The following is a 21896-nucleotide window of genomic DNA, read 5'->3' on the forward strand; positions in this document are numbered from 1 at the left end:
GGCGCCGCTCCTGCCTGTTCCCAAAGACACGGGCATTCCCATTTCAGCACGTAGCTGCAATGTGTGAATGCAAGTGACACAGACACAGAGCTCCCCTCCAATACAAGCCCCGTACCCTTGTGCCCTCCTCCTCTCTTTCCTGCCGGATCAGTGCCTCTCCTTGCGGCTCCTCCTCCTCCTCTTCCTCCCCCGCCCGGCTAGCGGGGACTCGGAGCCGCCGGGAGCTCGGCAGTCTGGCAGAGCGGCCCCAAGGCGCAGCGCAGCGCAGCGCCCCGCCGGGGGGAGGAGAGGTGGCACCGGGGGCCGAGCGCCGTGCAAACCGCTCGCCCCTCCCGAAGATCTCGCAGAGCAGCCGGGAGAGGAGAAGGGCAGGCACCCTGCGGGGGAGCCGCGGGGAATCCCGGGCTCTTCGGGGAGCGGAGAAACTTCCCGCCTCGCCTGTCCTCTTGTAGCAGGGAGGTAAGAAAGGGGCTGGGGTTGGGGGCGGCCGCCTGCCCCGTCCCGCCGCGGGCTCTCTGTCCCCTGTGCCTAGCTCTGGGCGGCCGCCCCCCCCCCCACGCTTAAGGGATCCTGCCCCTGCCCAGGGGTCCTGGGCGGTCCCCGCCCTCTCCAAGCGTCGGCCTCGCCCGTACCCCGTGCCAGGGGCTGTGGGGTCCTTTGATCCTGTCCCTAAGGGCGCTGGGTCCCTGTCGCGCCCCTGGCTCGGAGCCCGCCCCCACTGCTGTCCCCGCGGCTCCCCGTGGCGCACGGGTACCGCTTGGGGTTGGTTTCTGTGGAGACGGGTTTCAGGCTGGGAGGCGAGACGTGAAACTTGGCGGCAGGCGGGCGGGCGGGCTGCGCCGCGCCCCCGGGGGGCTGGTAGCAGCGGGCGGGCGGGCGTGAGTGGCTGGGCGCGGGCCGGGCCGCCGTGCGCCAGGCGCTGCTGTGTGGGTGGCCGGCCGGCCGGCGGGCTGCGTTTGCGGGAGCTCCCGCGGGGTTGGGGGGCGGCGCCGCTCGCACGGCAGCTGAAAACTTTCCCGCCTGTCTCTCCCCCTCTCCAGCTGACAGATGAGTCCCGGCAGCCAGAGCAGCTGAGGCGCCCCCGGGCCCCGCCGGCTCGCGCTGCGGTCCAAGAGCCCGGGGCCATGGCGTCTCCCCGGTGCCCAGGGATGAGCAGGGGGCAGCAACCTCTGGCTGGCCGTGCAGCTGCCCAGGTGCCCGCGCCAGCAGCTCCCGGACGGCGAGCCGCCTCCCTGGGCCAGGAATAAGTGTCCTGCCGCTGCCCCCCGCTTCTCTCCCTCTCGCGCCCCCCAGCAGGGCTCTCTCGGCCCGAGGCGCGCTCAGGATGGTGCTGGGAAAGGGCCAGGCAATCGGCTGCCCAGCCACCCGCTGAATCGCTCCCGTCTCTCTGAAGAGGGCCTCTGCCCCCCCGTCGGCGCCGAGCAGCTCCGGAGTTCTCCGCTTGAGCGGCTGAGACTTTGCACAGTCACTGCAGGTACGGAAGGGGTGGGGTCGGCTGGGGTCTTACTAAGCCAACCTTCTCTCTCCCCCCCCACCCCCAACCCTGTCCAGAGAGCTATTTACACGCCGCACCCTCCCAAGTCAATCGGAAGTGACTTCGGAAGAGAGGCACACATCTGAGCTCTCGAGGCAGGGAAGACCCGGGATAGGGAGAGCAACGCAGCGCCTGTTCTGCCCATCTGTAAAACTCCTTACCAAGCTGGGAGGGAGGAGAGACACCCCTTCCTTTAACTCACTGCACTAACCTGGGGCAGGGGAGGGGGGCATGGCATTGGTGGGCAGCCTGAAATACAACAACCCCCCCCCAAATTCTGCCTCCTAAATAGGACCTTTGGCATGCTGGAGGCTGCTGGTCTCGTTGCAGCTGCTACACCCTCCAGACTAACACGGCTACCCCTCTGATACTTGACCTCTTTTGTTGTGGTTTCACAATTCTGAAATACTTCACAGGCTGCGATCGACTCATTGGCAGGAGTCGCTAGTGAGGAGTGGAAGCAAAACGGTTGTTCTTTTCCCCAAGGCTAGTTTGCCTGTTCGTATTTATTTGTATAGAACTTCGATTTTTGTTCGACTTTAGGTTTGCTTTGACAGAAATGCTGGTGTACTGATTGGTGAGAGACAGATGGAAACTACCAAGGAGATTGTATTGTTTCCTTATATCCATACATAACTGACTACTAAATCATTCATCAAGTGGACAGAAGCTTATTAGTAACAGTATGCTCCTAAAGGAGACTACAGCTACAGTTTAGAGAGTTGTTAGATACTTTAAATTTCTTCCTAGGCACAATAATTAACAATAGTTATGTGGAATTCAATCCATATGTTGCTCTGCAGAATTGAAAACACTTATCTAGTCAATATTTTAGGATTGAGAAGGTTAATTTTTTCATTAATGATCATGCAATATGTTGATGCAGAATTATTGTGTATTCATTTAAATTCTTGGCATAGTATATTTTATTCAATAGTTAAATATACAAAATAAGTGTCTTTACTGTTTGAAGAGGGGATAATTCCCTTAATTTGTCCTTTTGGTATAACACCAGTTGCAAAACAACTAGTTGCAACATGAGCTTGACCTGCATTTTATTATTATGCTTTTAAAGGATGAGAATTATATGGTTCAATAAAATTCTGTCATAATAGGTTTCCTATTTTTGTGATTTATCTTGATTCTAGATTGATACAGAAGTGGTTGTTCTCTTATTTTGCTGTAAATAAAAGGCACTCCTATAAAGTGATGGGAGCCATATAAATACCTACAAAACAAAAAAGCCCCATCAAATTTCCCCTTCATTTGTTTCTAAAACACTCTATGCAAAATATAGAAACTTCAAAAGCAGCAAAATATGTTTTCATTGTATAGAAACTGTAGCTGAATAATTTGGAAATATTGCTACATTGTTTTAAGTTTGGAACATTTTAGTGTATATATTGCCAGTAGCATTTAGTTGTAGCAAAATACTTTGAATATAATTATGGGACAATTAATCTTTTGTCTTTAGCAGAAAACAGCACTCCATACAGGGAGATGAGCTGCTTTAAATAGATATAAATTACACATGATTTTATTCTCCAAATTACTATGTTGTTGGCATAGAAACATATTTTACTTGTTGCTCATTTGTTAGAGCCAGCGTGAAAGTGCAGTATTGCTAAAGGGATACTGACTCACAGATCCAGACTAACACGGCTACCCCTCTGATACTTGAGAGTTTTTAGTATAGTAAGATTGCTCTCCTTGAATAGAAGTGAGCTACAACTGATGATTTTTACTCATTATAATTTTGTCAGAATCCAAGGGTTATTTTATTTTCATGGAAAGCTCCATAATCAGATTAAAACAGTAAGGCATTAAGGGTTCAATCCTGCAAGGTACTGAGCAATCCAGCCTAGCATTTAACCTGTAATTACATAAGTAGTCCCAGGTTCAGTCCCAACTGCTGACCTGTGATGGAGTTTATTATTTACATATGCTCATAGTCCCACTGATTTTTAATGCAACTATTTGCTTATTTAAGTGTTTTGGACCATGGCCAGAGTTTCCCAGCCTCTTGCAGGATCAAGCCCTAATTCACTGAGATCTGTTTCCATTTCCTTGGACTTACATGGTAATATGACAGAAAATACCTATTGCATACCACAGGAACCAGAATTTGTGGCTAAAATGCTCTTGGGTCATTCATGTCTCTCAGTTTAAAAAAACAAAAACAAAAACAGAAAATCAATAGTTAGTTTAGGGAAAAGATGAATAAAAGACACATTTATGGTACAACCAAAGGAGATGGCTACTAACTGTAGTTTATTCGTTTGGAACCAAAATCTGAATTTTTTTTCCCTCAGGCAAAATTCCCATTGAAGTTGTTTAATCCAGATGAAAATGTGATATACAAAAAGTGAGAATCAAAGGTTGCTGTCAGGAAAAGTTTGCTATTTTAAGATCACTTTATTTTTTGTACAGGAATCAATAGGAGTTTTGCTTGAGTAAGGACTGGAGGACTTGATTGAAATGAGAGCCTGATGTAGTAGTAATTTGGTGTCAGACATGGTGTTTTAAACCTTCTGATGTATTTTGTAAGCAGTGCAGTTATTTTATTCAGTAAGGACTCGATCCTGCCTCACTGAAGACACCAGGCATCTTGCCTTTAACTGTGGTAGGAGCAGAAACAGACCCTAGGTTGCATACATCTCTGGTCTCCCCGTTAAGATTTATGGTTAAAAACAAACAAATGAAAAAGGCAACCAAACTAAGAAAAGAGAATAAATAACTGAGCTAACCAGAAAAAATAGTAGGGGGACAAAAGCAATGATTAATCACCTAACCAATGTTTACATATTTTAAAATAACTATTTAATATTTATATTATAGCAGGTCCTAATAAGGATTGGAGTGATGGTGTGCTAAGTGATGTACAAACACATACAAAAGCCTGCCCCCAAAGAGTTTATAATCTAAGGCTCTGATCCTGAAATAAGATCTATGTGAGTGGACTTATGTGTCTACACATGAAGCTGAATCTGGGTATTTTATTGGATAGAAAAGAATGGGTATAAATTCAGTATCCCTATTATTATACAACTCTGATTCTTTGTCAGCCATGGTGTGTCATTAACTGGATAACTGACTCAAAATGATTAATAAAAGTAAAAATCTAAAAACAGTCAGAAATCTGCATATTGCTGAAACAATAGTTTCAGAGGGGTAGCTGTATTAATCTGTTTCATCAAAAACAACAAGGAGTCTTGTGGCATCTTAACAACTAACAGATCTCTTAGAGCATAAGCTTCCGTGGGCTATGACCCACTTCTTCAGATGTATGGAGTGAAAACTACAGTAGGCAAGCATAAATATACAGCACAGGAAAGGTGGGAGTTGCCTTACCAAGTGGGGGGGTTCAATGATTCAATCAGGGTGGATGCGGTTTGTTTATCAGCAAGAGGAAGACAGAATATATGGCTATCAATGTTCCAAAAGTAACCATTAGCATGAATGAAGAAATACTAGAAGAAGAAAATCATGTTACCTATCTAGAGAGTGAGAGGTTCAGCGATGATGACACTGCTGCTTTTGATATTTGTTGCTTACCCTCTAGCATAAACTACTTTCATAAACCTGAAAAGACTGGAAAAGTAGTATAATTGGCACAGACTCAAAAATATGAATTTTTAACAAGAGGATCATGTTTGTCCTCATTTATGGAACAGAGACATGGAAATTACCAAAGAAATTGATAAGAATGTTTATTCCTTCGAACGTAAATGCTTCTAGATGATCTTCAGAGTCCATCAGAAAAAGAGTTTCTTGCTACACTGGAAATTCTAGAGCAAACCAATCTAAAATATCAAACCTGATATAAAAATATGGCAATGGACATATTTAGGATAAACTTTAAGGATTCCATCAATATGACTTCCGTGGCAAGTGATAAGATGGCCACCACCTGGAAAGAGAGAGAGGGTGACCTAGAGAAACATTATGCAGAATAATAGAGACAGAAACCAGATCTATCAACATGACACTCAGAAGCCTAAACAGACCAGCACAAGACCAAAATAAATGGTGGAAACTGGTGGATGCACTATGCACTGCAGGAGGATAAAGAGGGGAGAGAATGCAAGTGGAGTGCAGAGTAGGTTGGAAGGTTAAATCCTCTTTTACATGGGATCAATGAGTGAGGCTGCTGCAGAGACTTATTGTGTGCTATAGCAGCAACAGCTGATTTCACCAGTTGTGCAGGCTGTTGTGTATCTTTCCTCTTTCTTTATATGGGGCTTAAGTGCTGTGGAGGACCTTCTGCTAGTCTCCCACACCTTGGGTGAAATTCACGCTAATGGTACTGAAAGTAACTGTCATTCTATTGCAGTAATATTCATTTCTACACATGACAAAATTCAGTACATAGATGTACATACATAACTCTTATTCTCAAGTCAATCTTGGTGGGGGCCACCCATGTGAACATGATAGAAGAAGTTGTCCCCAAAGTATGATATATATATATATATATATAGTTCATTTCCATAAATGAAATCAAGTTATTGTAACTGAATATTGTCACAGGGTCTCCTGCCTTGAATCTAAACCTCTTGGTTTTGCCTAAATGCTTACTTTTCATAAAGGCCTTGGTTTAACTTTGGTATACATCTAGCAACAGGGGATGACTATCTTGTAAAAAAGTATTAAAGAACTCCAGGCAGCCTTCAATTCGGCATTGAAAGTAGGTTCAACTGCCACTGAGAAGGATTCATGAGCACAGAGCAGTGATTTTTATTTACGGTGTTGTGTCTTTACACAGCAGTAGCATTGGGAGGAATATGATGGCTTGTTGAAAATAATGTAGTTCTGTATAAATAATTCTGTAACATTTCTGTATAGGGTGGGGGAAAAAGTATTTTTTCCTGAGTCCTCTTCTGCTCCTCACTACTCAGCCTTTGGGAAGGAGATTGATATTTTTTCTCTGTATCCGTGCTCCCACTGGCAGAAGACTGTGCTAGAAAGGAGCAGAATTAGGTGTTCGCTGCAGCAGAGGACTAGTCAACATAAATCCCACTTTCCCAGAGCTGGAGCTCTGGGGAGAAAGTATAGCTGCAATAGGATTCCCTGATGTAGTAGAGGGCCTAACATAAGCCCAACAGAATGGAGTTGTAGAAAGTAAAGCAACAAAATAATTTTGTGTGTGTGTGTGTGTGTAGAGTATCTTTATAAACCACATGAGGCCTTTGCCATGAGTGGCATTTCAGGCTCCTTATGTACATTTCCATCTATATTTTATTATTATTATCCCTTGTTGGAATCTTACACTTTCAGAAAACTGAATGATTGTGTGTCCATTTTCCCCCAGCTAAACGAAGTAAAAATTAATGAAAATATTTTTCTAAATTGTTTTTAGAGTTTTATGGTGAAATTCTGGCCTCACTAACATTAGTGACAAAGCTCCTATTAACTTCAGAGGGATCAGGATTTCATCCCTAGAGTTTCACACATGCATATTGACCAAATAAATTATTTTTTTTATATAACTGTGGTGGGGCCTTCAGTGGCCAGGCAGCTTAGCAGCTAGATCGTTGGTTTGGGCAGGGGGGGGACCTGCCCTCCTTTTCTTCTGGTGCTGGCTCAGAGTCCTGGGCCACTCACACCCCTAGACAGGTGAGATGGATCTTGCTCCTAGCCGTGACGGAGGGCTTAGGGCCTGTTGTCTCAGCTGCTCCCCATGTAAGTCCTCTAGTTTGGGGCGTGGCCCTGCTAGTCCAGTTTCCCTACAGTTGGGGCTTGGCGGTAGATTCCTCTTGGCAGGGGAAGACTTACTTGCTTCCAGTGGCCGCGTTGGCAGGCAGGTCATGTCTGTGCCTTCAGGCAGACACACAGAGAGCTCCTGCCTCTTCACCAGTCAGCTCCTGACTGAACCAGGCTCCCTTCTTTTCTCCCCCTTCCAGGCCTGGCATTGGCTGCAGTTATAACAGGGTGGGGCTAGCTGAAACCACAGGTTTTCTTTAACTCCTGCTGTGCCTGGCAGCCATCTCTCTGCTCCTTCACACATCCCCCTACCCCCATGAAATCCTTTGGGGTCTGCGCCCCCCGCAACTGTCCTCCACCATCCTGTGAAAAGAAGTCCACATTTAGATGGGCTTTCCCAGCCCAGTGCTGGATGCGGAAGGAGATAGGCTGGAGAGAGAGGTACCATCATCTCATGATTCGGGGATTTGTGTCCTTCATGGCATGGAGCCAGTGGAGGGGGTCATGGTTGGTAACTAAGGTGAAGTGCGTTCCCAGAAGATGATAATGGAGTGAGTCCATGGCCCATTTTACTCCCAGGGCTTCTTTCTCAATTACAGAATACTCGCGGAAACAGTTTCCTGCTAATATACAGGATGGGGTGTTCGTCGCCCCCACTACCTGTGATAGAACCGCTCCTAGACCCATGTCTGAGGCATCTGTTTGCAACAAAAACTCCTTGGTGAAATCAGGGCTGTAGAAGACCAGCTCCTGAGAGAGCTGGGCCTTCAGAGTTTGAAACGCCGCCTCCACAGGCTGTGGTCCACTGGATCCTTTTACGACTCTCGTTCTTGAGGAGATTGGAAAGGGGGGCTGCAATGGAGGAGAACCCCAGGATAAAGTGGCAGTAATATCCAGCTACTTCCAGGAATTGACATACCTGCTTCTTTGATGATGGTGTGGGGCACAGCTGGAGGGCCTGGACTTTGATAATCAAGGGTCGGATTATACCTCTTCTGAATGTGTACCTGAGGTAGGTGGTCTCATGCTTCCCAAGTGACATTTGGTGGGGTTTGCTGTCAGGCTGGCCTCTTTGAGGGACTCCAGGACTACGGTCATGTTTCAGATGGTGCTGCCAGTTGCACCACATCATAGATCACCACATCATCTAAGTACATTGTTGTATATCTGTAATGGGGGCAGAGAATTCAGTCCATTAGCTGCTGAAATGTGACTGGGGCCCCATGCAAGCCGAAGGGCATAGTCCGGAACTGGAAAAGCCTGAAGGCGGTGGAGAAAGTATTTCCCCCCTCCCCCGGACTCAGGAGTAAGGGGGATCTGCGAATAGCCCTTTAAGTCTAAAGTTGTGATGTATTCCGCCTTTCCGAGCCAGTTGAGCAGTTCATTAACGCGAGGCATCAGATAGGCATCAAACTTTGATACCGCATTGACCTTGCGGAAGTCTATTCAAAAGCGAGTGCTTCCCTCAGGCTTAGGGACCAGAACCACAGGACTTTTCCAGTCGTTGAATGACTTCTCAATCATTCCTAATGTGATCATTGAGCGGAGCTCATCTCTCATGGTCTTTCTAAGCTTCTCGGGAAGGGGTGGGGGGGTTTCTCTCACTTTAATGCCTGATTCCGTCTGAGTATGAGTTATCAGGTGAGTCCGCCCTGGTTGGATTGAGAAAACGGAAGAGAAGGCAGTGATCTATTCTTGTGCCTGACCTCTCTGCTTGGGGTTAAGATTATTCCCAATCTTGACCACCCCAGGGTTCGCGGGCCTTGTTCAGACTCTGGTGGGTAGGGTGCTATTAGTAAGCATTTCTGAGCTTTCCATGTTTTTAACAGGTTCACGTGATAGATCTGTTGTATCCTTACATTTGTCCTTTTGCTTGATTTCATAGTTCACCTGCCCCACACGCTGGATCACCTTGTATGGTCCTTGCCAGCAGGCCAGGAGCTTTGACTCCAAAGTGGGCAATAATAATAGCACCCAGTCACCGGGCTGAAACTCCTGGAGATGTGCTCACTTATTGTAAGCTGCTTGTTGGGCATGTAGGAGGTTCTCCCTGGCAAATGAACCTAGGGCCTCAAGTTTCTCCTGCAGGTTTAGCACATACTGTACCACGTTGTCGGCTCGGGATGGTTGCTCCTCCCACATTTCTTGAATGAGGTCTAAAATCCCCCAGGGTGGCCTCCCATGTAAAAGCTCACACAGTGAGAAACCAATGGAAGACTGTGGTACTTCTCGGCCCACAAATAAGAGAGGTGGGAGCCACATAACTTTCTTCCGGTAAGGTTTGGACACCAAGAACTGATGTGGAACATCTTTGGTTGGTTGATCTTTCTCTGTGTGGTACAGACGGTCACCTTGAATCTCAAAGCGTAGGAACCGTCCCGCTTGGTGGGGTTCAACAGTCTCCCCATTCACCACTGCCACTTGTGGCTCAGGGTGTTGTCAGCCCGTTGCTCCTCCACAAAGTTAGAGAGGCGAGTCAGGATCCCTGATTCGGGTAATGGAGTAAGTTCCTCTCCTGGCTGGGAGGGGACCTGGTGGGCCTGAGTTGGCACTGAGGCCTGTGATGCCCCTTTACCAGTGTCATCTACTTTCCCCAAGCCTGCAAGGGTCACTGCTTCAGGCTGGCCGGTGTCTGGGATCCTTGACCGTTGGACAGGGGCACCACCAGGTTCGCTAACAATTCCCCAAAATAGTCCCAGTTCTGGCCTAAGATAAGCAGGTAGGCCAGTGTCGGGGCCAGACTGACCATCAGCAGCTCTTCGTGTTTCCCTATTGTTAAAGTCACTTCCGTGTGGGGGTAGGCCCTCACATCCCCATGCACACACTGCAACATGATGGTGCCCTGAGGTGGGCCAGGATTAGGCACCACTGTACTTCGTACCAGAGTCTGGGCACACCCTGAATCTATGAGTTCAATCACCTCTTTCCCATTTACCCACAGCAAGATGCTCAGCTTTTGCTGGGTCCCTGGGGCATGCTCGTGCCTGCAGACTCCAGATCTTCCCAAAGCTACATTCCATGTACGGGCAGTCTCTGGACCAGTCCCCAGAATGGCCACATGTGAAACACTGGTCCTGCTCTTGGGTGGCACGTGGGGTTTTCTGCCTTGGTACCTGGGTGCTCGGGCATGATGCGTCTCCCCGAGTTCTGGTGGCTAAGTAGTTCTCCATGAGCTGAATGGCTTCCGTCACGGCGTCAGGGTGATGCCACAACACCCACTCTCTTCCCCCAGGGGGGCAGGATCTGGACAAATTGCTCTAGTAGGACCCGTTCAGCGACCTGCACCCGTCTTTACTTCTGGTTTTAGCCATCTCCAGCATGAGTCATGCAGCTTCTGGGTGACCAGGTGGGGTTGGGCCCCCACAGGTACCGCTCCCCATGGAAGCATTGCCAGAACGTTTTCTCTGAAATATTTAGGGTTTCAAGGATCACTGCCTTGACTTGGGCATAGTCCTGGGCAGCAGTGGTGTCTAAAGCGTGGTATACGGTGTGTGCTACTCCAGTTAAGTATGGGGCCAGCACTGCAGCCCATTGGTCTCAGGGCCAGGGCTGGCTCTAGGTTTTTGGCTGCCCCAAGCAAAAAAATTTTTAGCTGCCCCCCCTCCAGCCTTGGGCTCTCGCCCCCCCCCCAGTGCTCTCGCCCACCCGCACCCCCTGTCGCCCCAGTCCTGGGCTCTCACTCCCCCCAACTAGTACTGACTCCGCCCACTCCCCTCTCACCTCCAGCCAGTCCAGCGCTGGCAGGGTCGGGGTAAGCAGCGGGGCTCCCGGGCCGCACCTTAGCCCAGGGTCCCTCCTGCCAGGGCTCCCACCTCCAGGACCGGCTTGGACCCGGGAGGGCAGAGCCGGGGGTCCGCCCTGGCAGGGGGCTGAGGAGCCGGGGCAGGGTAGCCCCAGTGAGCCCTGCAGAGCAGGACGCGGGCCCCACACAGCAGCATCCTGTCCTCTATGGCCCTGCTGCTGCTTCTGGCCGCCCCGCCGCAGTCCCTGTGTGGCTCGGGCTGCTTCGCTCAGCCCCGGCTGCGGCACTGGGGGGCAGCTGCCCTGCGGCACCTGCAGGCAGCTCAGTGTGCCCCGTGGGGTTGCCCTCAGCCTAAGTGTCCCCCACTCGGAGTCTGCCTGGCCCCGACAAGGTGCGGCACAAACCACAGCGGCCCCAGGGCATCCCCTGTGCACGACACGCTGCTGCTACCAGGGCTGGCTCTAGGCTTTTGCCACCTGAAGCAAAAAAAAAAAAAATGGCCGGAATGCCGCCCCTGAAAATGTGCCGCCCCAAGCACGTGCTTGGTTTGCTGGTGCCTAGAGCTGGCCCTGCTCAGGGCCTCTGGGCTACCATGGCCACCTGTTCAAAAGTCTCTAAGAAAGCCTCAGGATCATTGTCAGACCCCATTCTGGCAAGCCCAATAGGGGCAGGGTTAGGAAGCTCTGCTGGGGCAGCGGGTTGCAAAATGGAGGCCACCTGTTAGACCAACTGTTGTTGCTGCTGCTGGGCTGCCAATTAGCAAATTTGCTGCTACTGCTGCATACCCATCTGCTGCAGGAGTTGCTGTTGTTGCTGGGTGTTTTGTTCGGCCATCCATTTCAGCAGCTGTTCCACCTCCATTCAAGGGCTTGGCATGGGGCGGCTTCTCTCTCTGCCCCATTTTTTGTTTGTTTTAACTCCCTGCAGCAGGAAATGGGTTCACGCCCACATTCTCCACAATTTGTGATAGGGCGCTCAGTGGCCGGGCAGCCTAGCGGCTAGATCGTTGGTTAGGGGCTGGAGTGGGAGACCAGCCCTCCTTTTTCTCGGGTCCTGGGCCACTCACACCCCTAGACAGGGGAGATGGCTCTTGCTCCCAGCTGTGATGGGGGTGGGGTTCAATAACTGTTGTCTGAGCTGTTCCCTATGTAAGTCCTTTAGTTTGGGGCATGGCCCTGCTAGTTCAGTTTCCCCACCGTTGGGGCTTGGTGGTAGATTCCTCTTGGCAGGGGAAGACTTACTTGATTTCAGTGGCCGCGTTGGCAGGTAGGTTGTGTCTGTGCCTTCAGACAGACACACAGAGAACACCTGCCTCTTTGCCAGTCAGCCCCTGACTGAACCAGGCTCTCTTCTTTTCTCCTCCGTCCAAGCCTGGCATTGGCTGCAGGTATAATGGGGTGTAGGGTGACCAGAGGTCCCGATTTTATAGGGACAGTCCTGATATTCAGGGCTCTGTCTTATATAGGTTCCTATTACCCCCTGACCTCCATCCTGATTTTTCACACTGGCTATCTGGTCACCCTAATGGGGTGGGGCTAGCTGACCCCACAGGTTTTCTTTAACCCCTGCTGTGCCTGGTAGCTGTCTCTCTGCTCCTTCACAATAACCTATTCATAAAAATAACTGAAGCTACTTTCCATCACAACTGGTCAGTGAAAAAACAATTGAGAAAGAACAGAAAATTCTACTTTTGTGAATTTGCTGCTTTTTACCTGCTGTTTCATAAGGGAAGGGAGACTAAGCACCTCAAGACTGCCATCTTGGATTTCCTCCATAGAAAGAGGCAATCTGAGGCTGAGCTTTTATGTAATTTGTATATACTGCATTGGGGTTTGTGTTACCATGCTTGTAAAGTATGTGTTGCCTCCCCACCTAGAAGCTGACGTGTATATAGAGGAAAACAACCTTAAAGTGCCACCAGTTAATGGACTTACTTTTTTATCTCAGGTGGCAAAGGTGTGTACTTTGGTCCTGAAGGTGCCAGGTTAAAACACCACTGAAGACCCATGGTAGGGATTGTGGTGTGTGTGTGTGTGTGTATATGTGTGTGTGTATATGTGTGTGTGTGTGTATATATATATATATATATATACACACACTCCATAAATAAAATATGAAACCAGAATGGGGCTTTTAGAACTTTTACAATGACAGCTGTAAGGATTCCTTCCACAACAGGAGGGAATTCAGAGAGCAATTTAACTATTTTTATAACCTATGTTTTTATTCGTTTAAATCATTACAAAATCACATTAATTAGGAGGCCTTTTAAAAAAACTTCACTTTTATGTTTGGTGTGATATCACTATTGCCAGGATGTGAATTTTGTCCCCACCCCCCTCCATTATGAGCCTGAATGTTTCCACATGAATATCTCTGCTTATTTGTAAGCAGTAGACTGTTATTGGAGAACAAGTTTATATTCAATTAATGTTTTCACTTAAAATGTACTAAATATTAAACTAAAAATATACAAAAGAGGCTTGGTCATTCTTCCAATAGCATGTGTTTAAACTTATCCACTTGACTTGCATGATGGATCTTTACCACTCCTACTCTAAATAGTTAATCTTGCCCAAAGGTATTACATGCTAAAACACAAGGGCAATATGACCAAAAGTTGAATATTGTCATGAGTGAGATGAATTTCCAATTATTATAATTTATTCCCATATTTAAAATTCATCCATGATTTGTTAGGACTCAAAGCCTTAAACTGCAGTACAGACAGTGGCTCTCAAACATTACAATCAAGTCCAGCTGTTATCAAAACAAATGAGCTCAGGAAGCCCCACCTTCCTATCAGTTCAGGTAAATCAGTATTCATATATCACTGCAATTAGTGTAATGCCAGACTACTAAAGCACACTTACAATAGCAATAGCTTTCACCTTGACATGTTCCAGTAATATGGATGAGCTTGTTTCTGTGCACCTAACTCAGACCAGGTGTGGAATCATTTACTCACACTGATAATCTGTAGAGGGACTCACAAGTCCCCACTACTCCCAGGAGAACAGGGACTTGAGGGGGAATGTAGTTAGAGACCTGAGGTCTAAGAGGAAATAGGCTTATTGGACATAATGAGGGGATACATATTCAAGGGATAACCAGGACTCCAGGGAGCGCCCCCGCTTGTCTTCTCCCCATGTTCTGTCCTCCCAGTCCTCAGGCTGTTCTCTTTTGTCTTCCTGCCAGCAAGGCCCTGAGGCATCTGGCTGCTTCCACCCCCTTTCCACAGAAGCACCACTCTGTCTGGGCACCACTAGGGGGAGTATAGGGAATGGAGAAGAAACAGTTTTTCCTGCCTTTAGCACTAGCAACACAGTGTTGCCCCCACCCCAGGTAGGGTGGCCAGGTGCCTGGTTTTCAGCCGGAAAGTCCGGTGGAAAAGGGGCTACGATCAGACGCTAAAAGTCTGGTTACTGCAGGAAGGGGAGGTGGGGAGGCTCTGGCTCATCACCCGCGCTAGCCCCTGCTCAGCCAGGGCCGTCTGCTACCTGCTTTGAGCCGTTGCAGCTCCCAGCCTCGGCTCTGCAGGTGAGTCCCTCTGGAGGCAGGCTGGTGGGAAAGAAAGGGAGACCAACAAGCAATGGGGGAGGGGAGAAGAGAAGCGAATGGGGGACAGTGCCTCAAGGGGAAGGGCCGCGGGAGGTTCAGGGACTCCTGATGGAGTGTCTGTTTTTTAAATATTACAGAGTTGGCAACCCTAACTGCAGCTGGACAGGAGTCATCATTGTAGGGGAATACCTTCTCAGTTCCTGCAGCCCTGAGGGATGCATGAAAGAGTTTTTAGTACGAGCTGGAAAAAAGCGCACAGGAAATCTAACAATCTCAGGTAGTAATTTGCATTTTGTTCTTGTCAAGACTGTACATGAAAAGACAAAGGTTTCAAGCCCCATCCAGACATGGGAGGAAAGCAGATGAGAGAGGCCCAAGAGTTTGAGAAAGCCAGGTATAGACAGCTCTTCTAATTTATTTCCCTTAATAGTGTCTATAAAACCTAGTCTCATTTCATTTCTGTGTAAAGAGGCTTAGAAGTAATTGTGCAAACATGTATGCTATTTTCATTATTTTCTATTCCTCTAAAATTAAGGCTATCAAAGAATTTAGATTGTGAAAAAATAAGAACTCCTTTTTTACCCTGCAGCTGAAATGATTGAGTTTAAACCAGTATCATTTTATTTTAAATTACAGAAATGTTTGTCATGGTGGACATATTTACAACATTAGATCTTGTCCCATTTGAAGTGTGACTTGTGCTACTAGGTCACTTAAATTTTCAAAAGTATGTCACTCTCTGACGTTTAGTAAACTTCATTTCAAAATAGTTAATTTCATTTTCAGGCTTGGTGTTTGTAAAATTTAAGAATTAAAGTTTGTAGTATTGTTGTAGCTGTGTTGGGCCCAGGGTATTAGAGACACAAGGTGGGTGCGGTAATATCTTTTATTGGACCAACTTCTGTTGGTGAGAGAGGCAAGTTTTTGAGCCACACAGAGCTCTTCTTCAGGTCTGGGAAAGGTATTTAAAGTGTCACAACTAAAGACACATAGTCAACACTAGGGCTATTGATTAATCTCCGTTAACTCATGCGATTAACTCAAAAAAATTAATCATGATTAATTGCAGTTTTAATTGCACTGTTAAACAATAGAATACCAATTGACGGGCTCCTTCACTTTAAATGGTCTCTCAAAATATGTGTAAACTAGGGCTCTCAAGCAATTAAAAAAATTAATCAAGATTAGTAGCGCTATTAATCGCACCGTTAAACAATAATAGAATACTATTTAAATATTTTTGGATGTTTTTCTACATTTTCAAATATATTGATTTCAGTTACAACACAGAATACAAAGTGTACAGTGTTCACTTTATCTTTTTTACAGATAATAACAATAATATAAAGAAAATAAATAGTATTTTTCAGTTTACCTCATACAATACAGTAATGCAATCTCTTTATCAGGAAAGTGCAACTTACAAATGTAGACTTTTTTTTGTTATGTAATTCCACTCAAAAATAAAACAATGTAAAACTTTAGAGACTATAAGGGGTCCCCAACGTGGTGCCCGCGGGCACCCGCGGGGGCATCTAAATGTACCCGTGTCCTGGCCGGCAGTCGAGCATCTGCCGAAATGCTGCCAAAATTCGGCAGCATTTCAGCGGCGATGCCTCTCGATGATGTCGCTTGTCGGCGGCAAGCAGCGCATCTAGAGGTGTCGCCGCCGAAATGCTGCCGAATTTTGGGAGCATTTCGGTGGATGCTCGACTACCGCCACGGTCCTTCGTCTGGCGCCCACCAGACAAAATGGTTGGGGACCACTGCTATAAGTCCACTCAGTCCTTCTTCAGTCACGAAGACAAACAAGTTTGTTTACATTTATGGGAAATAATGCTGCCCTCTTCTTATTTACAATGTCACCAGAAAGTGCCATTTGCATGGCACTTTTTTAGCTGGCATTGCAATGTATTTGTGTTCCAGATATGCTAAACATTCATATGCCTCTTCGTGATTCGGCCACCATTACAGAGGACGTGCTTCCGTGCTGATGACGCTCATTTAAAAAAAAAAAAGCGTTAATTAAATTTGTGACTGAACTCCTTGCGGGAGAATTGTATGTCCCCTGCTCTGTTTTACCTGCATTCTGCCATATATTTCATGTTATTGCAGTCTTGGATGATGACCCAGCACATGTTCATTTTAAGAACACTTTCACTGCAGATTTGACAAAACGCAAAGAAGGTACCAATGTGAGATTTCTAAAGATAGCTACAGCACTAGACCCAAGGTTTAAAAATCTGAAGTGCCTTCCAAAATCTGAGAGGTGTGAAACATGCTTTCAGAAGTCTTAAAATAGCAACACTCCGATGTGGAAACTATAGAATCCAAATGACCAAAAAAGAAAATCAACCTTCTGCTGGTGGCATCTGACTCAGATGATGAAAATGAACATGTGTTGGTCTGCACTGCTTTTGATCGTTATTGAGCAGAACCCCTCATTAGTATTGATGCATACTGATGGTGGTTGAAGCATGAAAGAACATATGAATATTTAATGCAGCTGGCACATAAATATTTTGCGACGCCAGCCAGAACAGTGCCATGTGAACACCTGTTCTCACTGTCAGGTGACATTGTAAACAAGAAGTGGATAGTATTATCTTCTGCAAATATAAACAAACTTGTTTGTCTGAGTAACTGACTGAACAAGAAGTAGGACTGAGTGGACTAGTAGGCTGAATGCAGTTATATTTTGTACATAATTCTACATTTGTAAGTTCAACTTTCATGATAAAGAGATTGTATTACAGTACTTGTGTGGGGTGAATTGAAAAATATTATTTCTTTTGTTTTTATAGCAAAATATTTGTAATAAAAATAAATATAAAGTGAGCACTTTACACTGTTCTGTGTTGTAATTGAAATCCATATATTTCAAAATGTAGAAAACATGCAAAATATTTAAATGGTATTCTATTATTGTTTAACAGTGCAATTAATAGTGCTAGTAATTGTGATTAATTTTTTAAAATCGCTTGACAGCCCTAGTAACACACATTTTTGAGAGACCATTTAAAGTGAAGTAGCCCATCAGTACCTCTGCAGGCATAGGACAAAAAAAGGGAAGGGTTAGTGGGTTACTGATCGTTTTAATAAGCCATAAATCCAGTATCTTTATTCAGATCATGATTTTTAGCAAAGCATCCCGTGGCTCCAGGAGGCCCCGGAGGAGGGGAGGGAAGCAGAGGAACTCTGGCCTGTGGTTGGAGCTATGTTTGGACAGAGAAAGTTTTGGAGTGACTACAGATGGGAAAAGATAGGTTTAGGAAGATGAAGGGAATTGTAAAAGTATGTAGAAGTATGAGTGGGGGCAGGTAAGTATTGTAGGGTGAGTAGTTAGAGAGAAGGGTTGGGATAGTGGAAGGAACAAACATTGGGATATGCATGAAGGCAGTGGTTCTCAACCAGGGATATATGTACCCCTGGGGGTACACAGAAGGGTTCCAGGGGTACATCAGCTCAACAACAGTTTTACAACAGGCTACATAAAAAGCACTAGTGAAGTCAGAACAAACTCAAATATCTCACAGACAATGTCTTGTTTATACTGCTGTATATACTGTACACCAAAATGTAAGTACAATATTTTATATTCCAGTTGATTTTATAATTATATGGTTAAAATGAGAAAGTTAGCAATAGTTCAGTAATCGTGTGCTGTGATTTTTTTTTATTTTATTTTTATGTCTGATTTTGTAAGCAAGTATCTTTTAAGTGAGGTGAAACTGGGGGTATGCAAGTCAAATCAGACTCCTGAAAGGAGTGCAGTAGTCTGGAAAGATTGAGAGCCACTGTATTAAGGGACAGGGAAGTAGAGGTGGGTGAATATATTTGGGGATGGGAGGGAATGACTATTGGTGGGGGGCAAGTGGAGAGAGTGTATCATAGAGAAGGATGCCAGTGTGTTTGCTTAGGCTTTGTGCAGGGGGAGACACATAATGTGGCCATAGATTCCTACTTACTTTTCAAACCATACTGTTTATTTCCATCCTACTACGGTGTCTGCTTTATTCTCCCAGGATTTGGCCTCTCTGACTGGTGTACAATGTGGAATATGACTGAGGCCCTAAGTGCCTTGTTGGAGACAGTTCAGTAGTTTCAGACTATATTTTATTAGAAAAACATAACTTGCTTCCTGAGGCCCTGATCCTGCAAATACTTATCGTATGTCAGGAAAGATAGCCATGAGCATTTGCAAAGTTTGCAAAGTTAGTTGTGAGATATATTATGTTCCACAGAACATACTTTTTAGTCTATCATTTGGGGTGTTACTGACATTACTGCTGAAAAAGTGGCACGGATATAAGTTGTACTAATTGTGTGGGTGTGACATACCGGGGTACAATTCAGACTAGTGGGGCCTCTTTCACTCCTGTCCTGCAATCTAGGGTGCCTTACAAAGCCTTGCAAAAGTAGCTCCCACTTGGCCACTCACAAACAGCCTTTGAGCTTGCAAGCCACACCATGCGTGTCTTTGTGTAACTGCAGCCTGCCAGTTGCACCCTGGCTCTCATCAGCCTTGGTTATACTGCAGGATGAGCTCAACACACTCCCAGTTCCAGATTTTCCCCAGACATGTATGTCTTGTACTGTCCAGCCTTCTCTTGGACAGTTCAAATATATTAAGTTTGGTATTCCTATTAGGGAATAATAAACTGGTATATTATCTTAAGTAGAATTACCCAGACACTTCAATTTAAACACACTGGAGAAAACAGTGAAACAAGTTTATTAATTACAATGAGAGATTTTAAGTGATTACAAGTAATGAAGCGCAAAAGTCAGAAATGGTTACAAGAAAAATAAAGATAAAACACTTACTAGTGCCTAACTTAACAAACTATATAAGATTCAAGCAAAACTTCTCACCACATGCTTCCAACAAGATTACTGGTCAAACTCTCAGGTCAGGACCCTTCCTCCAAAGTCCAATGACTGTGTTTCCTTTTGTCTTCTCAGATTTAGAGAATGTTAGGGTCGGGGGAGAGAGAGATGGGTGGATTGGGATGTTTGCCCCATCTTTTCAGAAGTCCCCTTCTTGAAAATGTTTCCAGCTGGGAACTAGGAGACAGAGTCCGGGTGGAAGGATGTTTCCTGTTGCTTCCCCCCCCGCCCGCCCGCCCCCCAAGCTGTTTGAGATTTATTTGTTGCCCTTCTTTGTGACTCTGTTTACTGCTTATATGCAAATTAAGGCATATGTACACTCCTTTATTCATGACAGGCCTGTTTGACCAGATTGGTGCTACAATGAGTTTTGAGCATGCACTCTTAACATCATACAGGGAAATCTTAGAAGTTCACCTACAATGCTGCCATACATATTTTATCAGGACAGTATTGACCAGCAAATTATGAATTTTCAGATGATACCTTACAAGGTATACTTTCTACAAAGATTATTACAATAGTGAAAGAAGTGTGCACCTGGAGCAGAAGATGGGTAAGATTTGTGATGGTCCTTAGTTCATGAGGGAGTTCATTCCATAGTCTGACTTCTCCCTGAGAAAGCTTTGTCTCTTGCAGAATTATGGTAGAAGGTTCCATTGTTTCTGAAGAATGGGATTCTTGACCACATTCTTCATTCCTGAGCTTTTAAATGATCTCTTGGATATGCTGGGTCAAGGCTATTGAGTGCCTTGAAGATGAGTCAAGTTCAAGGCCTCAGTCCATCATATTCATGGGAAGTCGGGTAGATTATGGAGGACAGATTTGATATGCTCCCATTTAACTGGGGGGCTGAGGAAAACACACTGCAGCATTCTGTCCCTAGTTTTTTTTTTCTGAAGTGGCCACCTCCTAACCTGGTAGTTCTCTCTGCAGGTCTCAAACAGCAGTCACTGAAAAATATAGGTCCAATAACTAAACTTACGTCCGAGAGCTAAGCAATCAGACAGAGGCAGGTACTTGTTAAAACCACAGGCTGGAGCATGAATGGTCTTTGCAGAGATGTTGATGCTGCTGAAAATGTTCATAGGAGGATATTTCTCATGAGCATGGGCGGCTCTACGTTTTTGGCCGCCCCAAGCAGTCATGCCCGGGAGGCGCCCCGGAGCCGCGGGAGCAGCGGACCTCCCGCGGGCATGACTGCGGAGGGTCCGCTGGTCGCACGGCTCGGCTGGACCTCCGGACGGTTCACAGGTCCAGCGGCTCTGCTGGAGCTGCCGCAGGCATGCCTGCGGGAGGTCCAGCCGAGCCGCGGGACCAGCAAACCGTCCGCAGTCATGCCTGCGGGAGGTCCACTGGAGCCGCGGGACAAGCGCCCCCTCCGCAGTCATGCATGCGGCAGGTCCGGTCGTCCCGGGGCTCCGGTGGACCTCCCGCAGGCATGACTGCGGCAGGTCCGCCGGCCCAATCTGCCGCCCCCCCGGGAAAGGGCCGCCCCACGCGCCTGCTTGGCGCGCTGGGCTCTAGAGCCGGCCCTGCTCATGAGTCATTTCCTCTGGAGTTAGAAGGATGCTGTCTTGGAGCCCAGTGGGATTTTTGCCTGACGAAGAGGGATGAGGTTGTAAATTGTCTATTTCCTTAAACTTTGATTGTTGCTTATGCTCAATCCTGTGATCTCCTGTGTATAGAGCATAGATCGGATTCAATGATGCTAACATAACAGTGGGATCTGCTTGGAGATTTTGCTATTGCTCACTCTGCTACTGCTGTTCTCATTTCAAACTCTATCTGCTCTTTTGATTTAGTCACTGTGGTGTGATCAGTGTCCCACCTGTCTGGACTAAACTCTTTCCCATACAGCCAGTGGCCCTTTTGCTTAATGCCAAAATGACAAAAGTGGTGGTACTCAATTTATTATCACTTTTATTGGGTGACCTGTAGAGGTGTATGTGGGAAACACAAGATGAATATAGAGCTGTGAATATGATCAAATCAGGAATAAAAAACTTGGACAGGAAGGATAGGTCAGTACTGTAGCAGCAGCCTGTAAAATGCTACACTGCACAACTACAAAACCCCCATACTGCCAGTAATCTGTTGCAGTTGGTGAAGAAGTTAAGTGGTTGACAGGGTCAATTTTAGGCAATGCCCAGCGGAGGGTGAAGTGGCATTGATGAGCCTCCTATTACTCCTTAGTAGTGGCAGCAGAGCCCTTGCAGAACAGCAGCAGAGGGCACCCCCCGATCTGGCCCTGGCCTGCTCTAGTGGTGTGTGCAGCCAGGCATTTTCCATTGCTGTTACTTGTCTACATTTTCATGCAACCATCTCTGCATTGGTTACGCTGGGTTTATGTTTTTAAGCTTTTTTTTCTTTGCAACCTTGAGGTTAATAAACATAATTTTTTTTTCAGTGCAGGCATGGTGGGAAGCCAGTTCTGTCGACAAAACAAACAGCAGTGTCTACATT

At 46.4% G+C, this 21896-nt stretch overlaps 1 protein-coding gene across 4 annotated transcripts in view; it reads left to right on the top strand.

Annotated features, from left to right (window-relative positions):
- The first annotated feature begins 276 nt into the window (after window positions 1-276).
- The window catches only part of TMEM200A (transmembrane protein 200A), a 70686-nt gene continuing 49066 nt past the window's right edge, over window positions 277-21896 (top strand). For 2 of the 4 annotated variants that reach the window (XM_045008585.1, XM_045008586.1), the window contains exons 1-2: window positions 277-459; window positions 1041-1474. The gene's annotated coding sequence lies outside the window, so the exon portion shown is untranslated. Of the gene's footprint in view, window positions 460-1040; window positions 1475-8211; window positions 8250-14684; window positions 14818-21896 lie in introns of those variants that run through there. The other 2 variants (XM_045008588.1, XM_045008587.1) reach the window with 2 other exon arrangements.

Source organism: Mauremys mutica, chromosome 3 (genome assembly GCF_020497125.1).
Source record: "Mauremys mutica isolate MM-2020 ecotype Southern chromosome 3, ASM2049712v1, whole genome shotgun sequence".
In the NCBI taxonomy this organism is placed as follows: Eukaryota; Metazoa; Chordata; order Testudines; family Geoemydidae; genus Mauremys; species Mauremys mutica.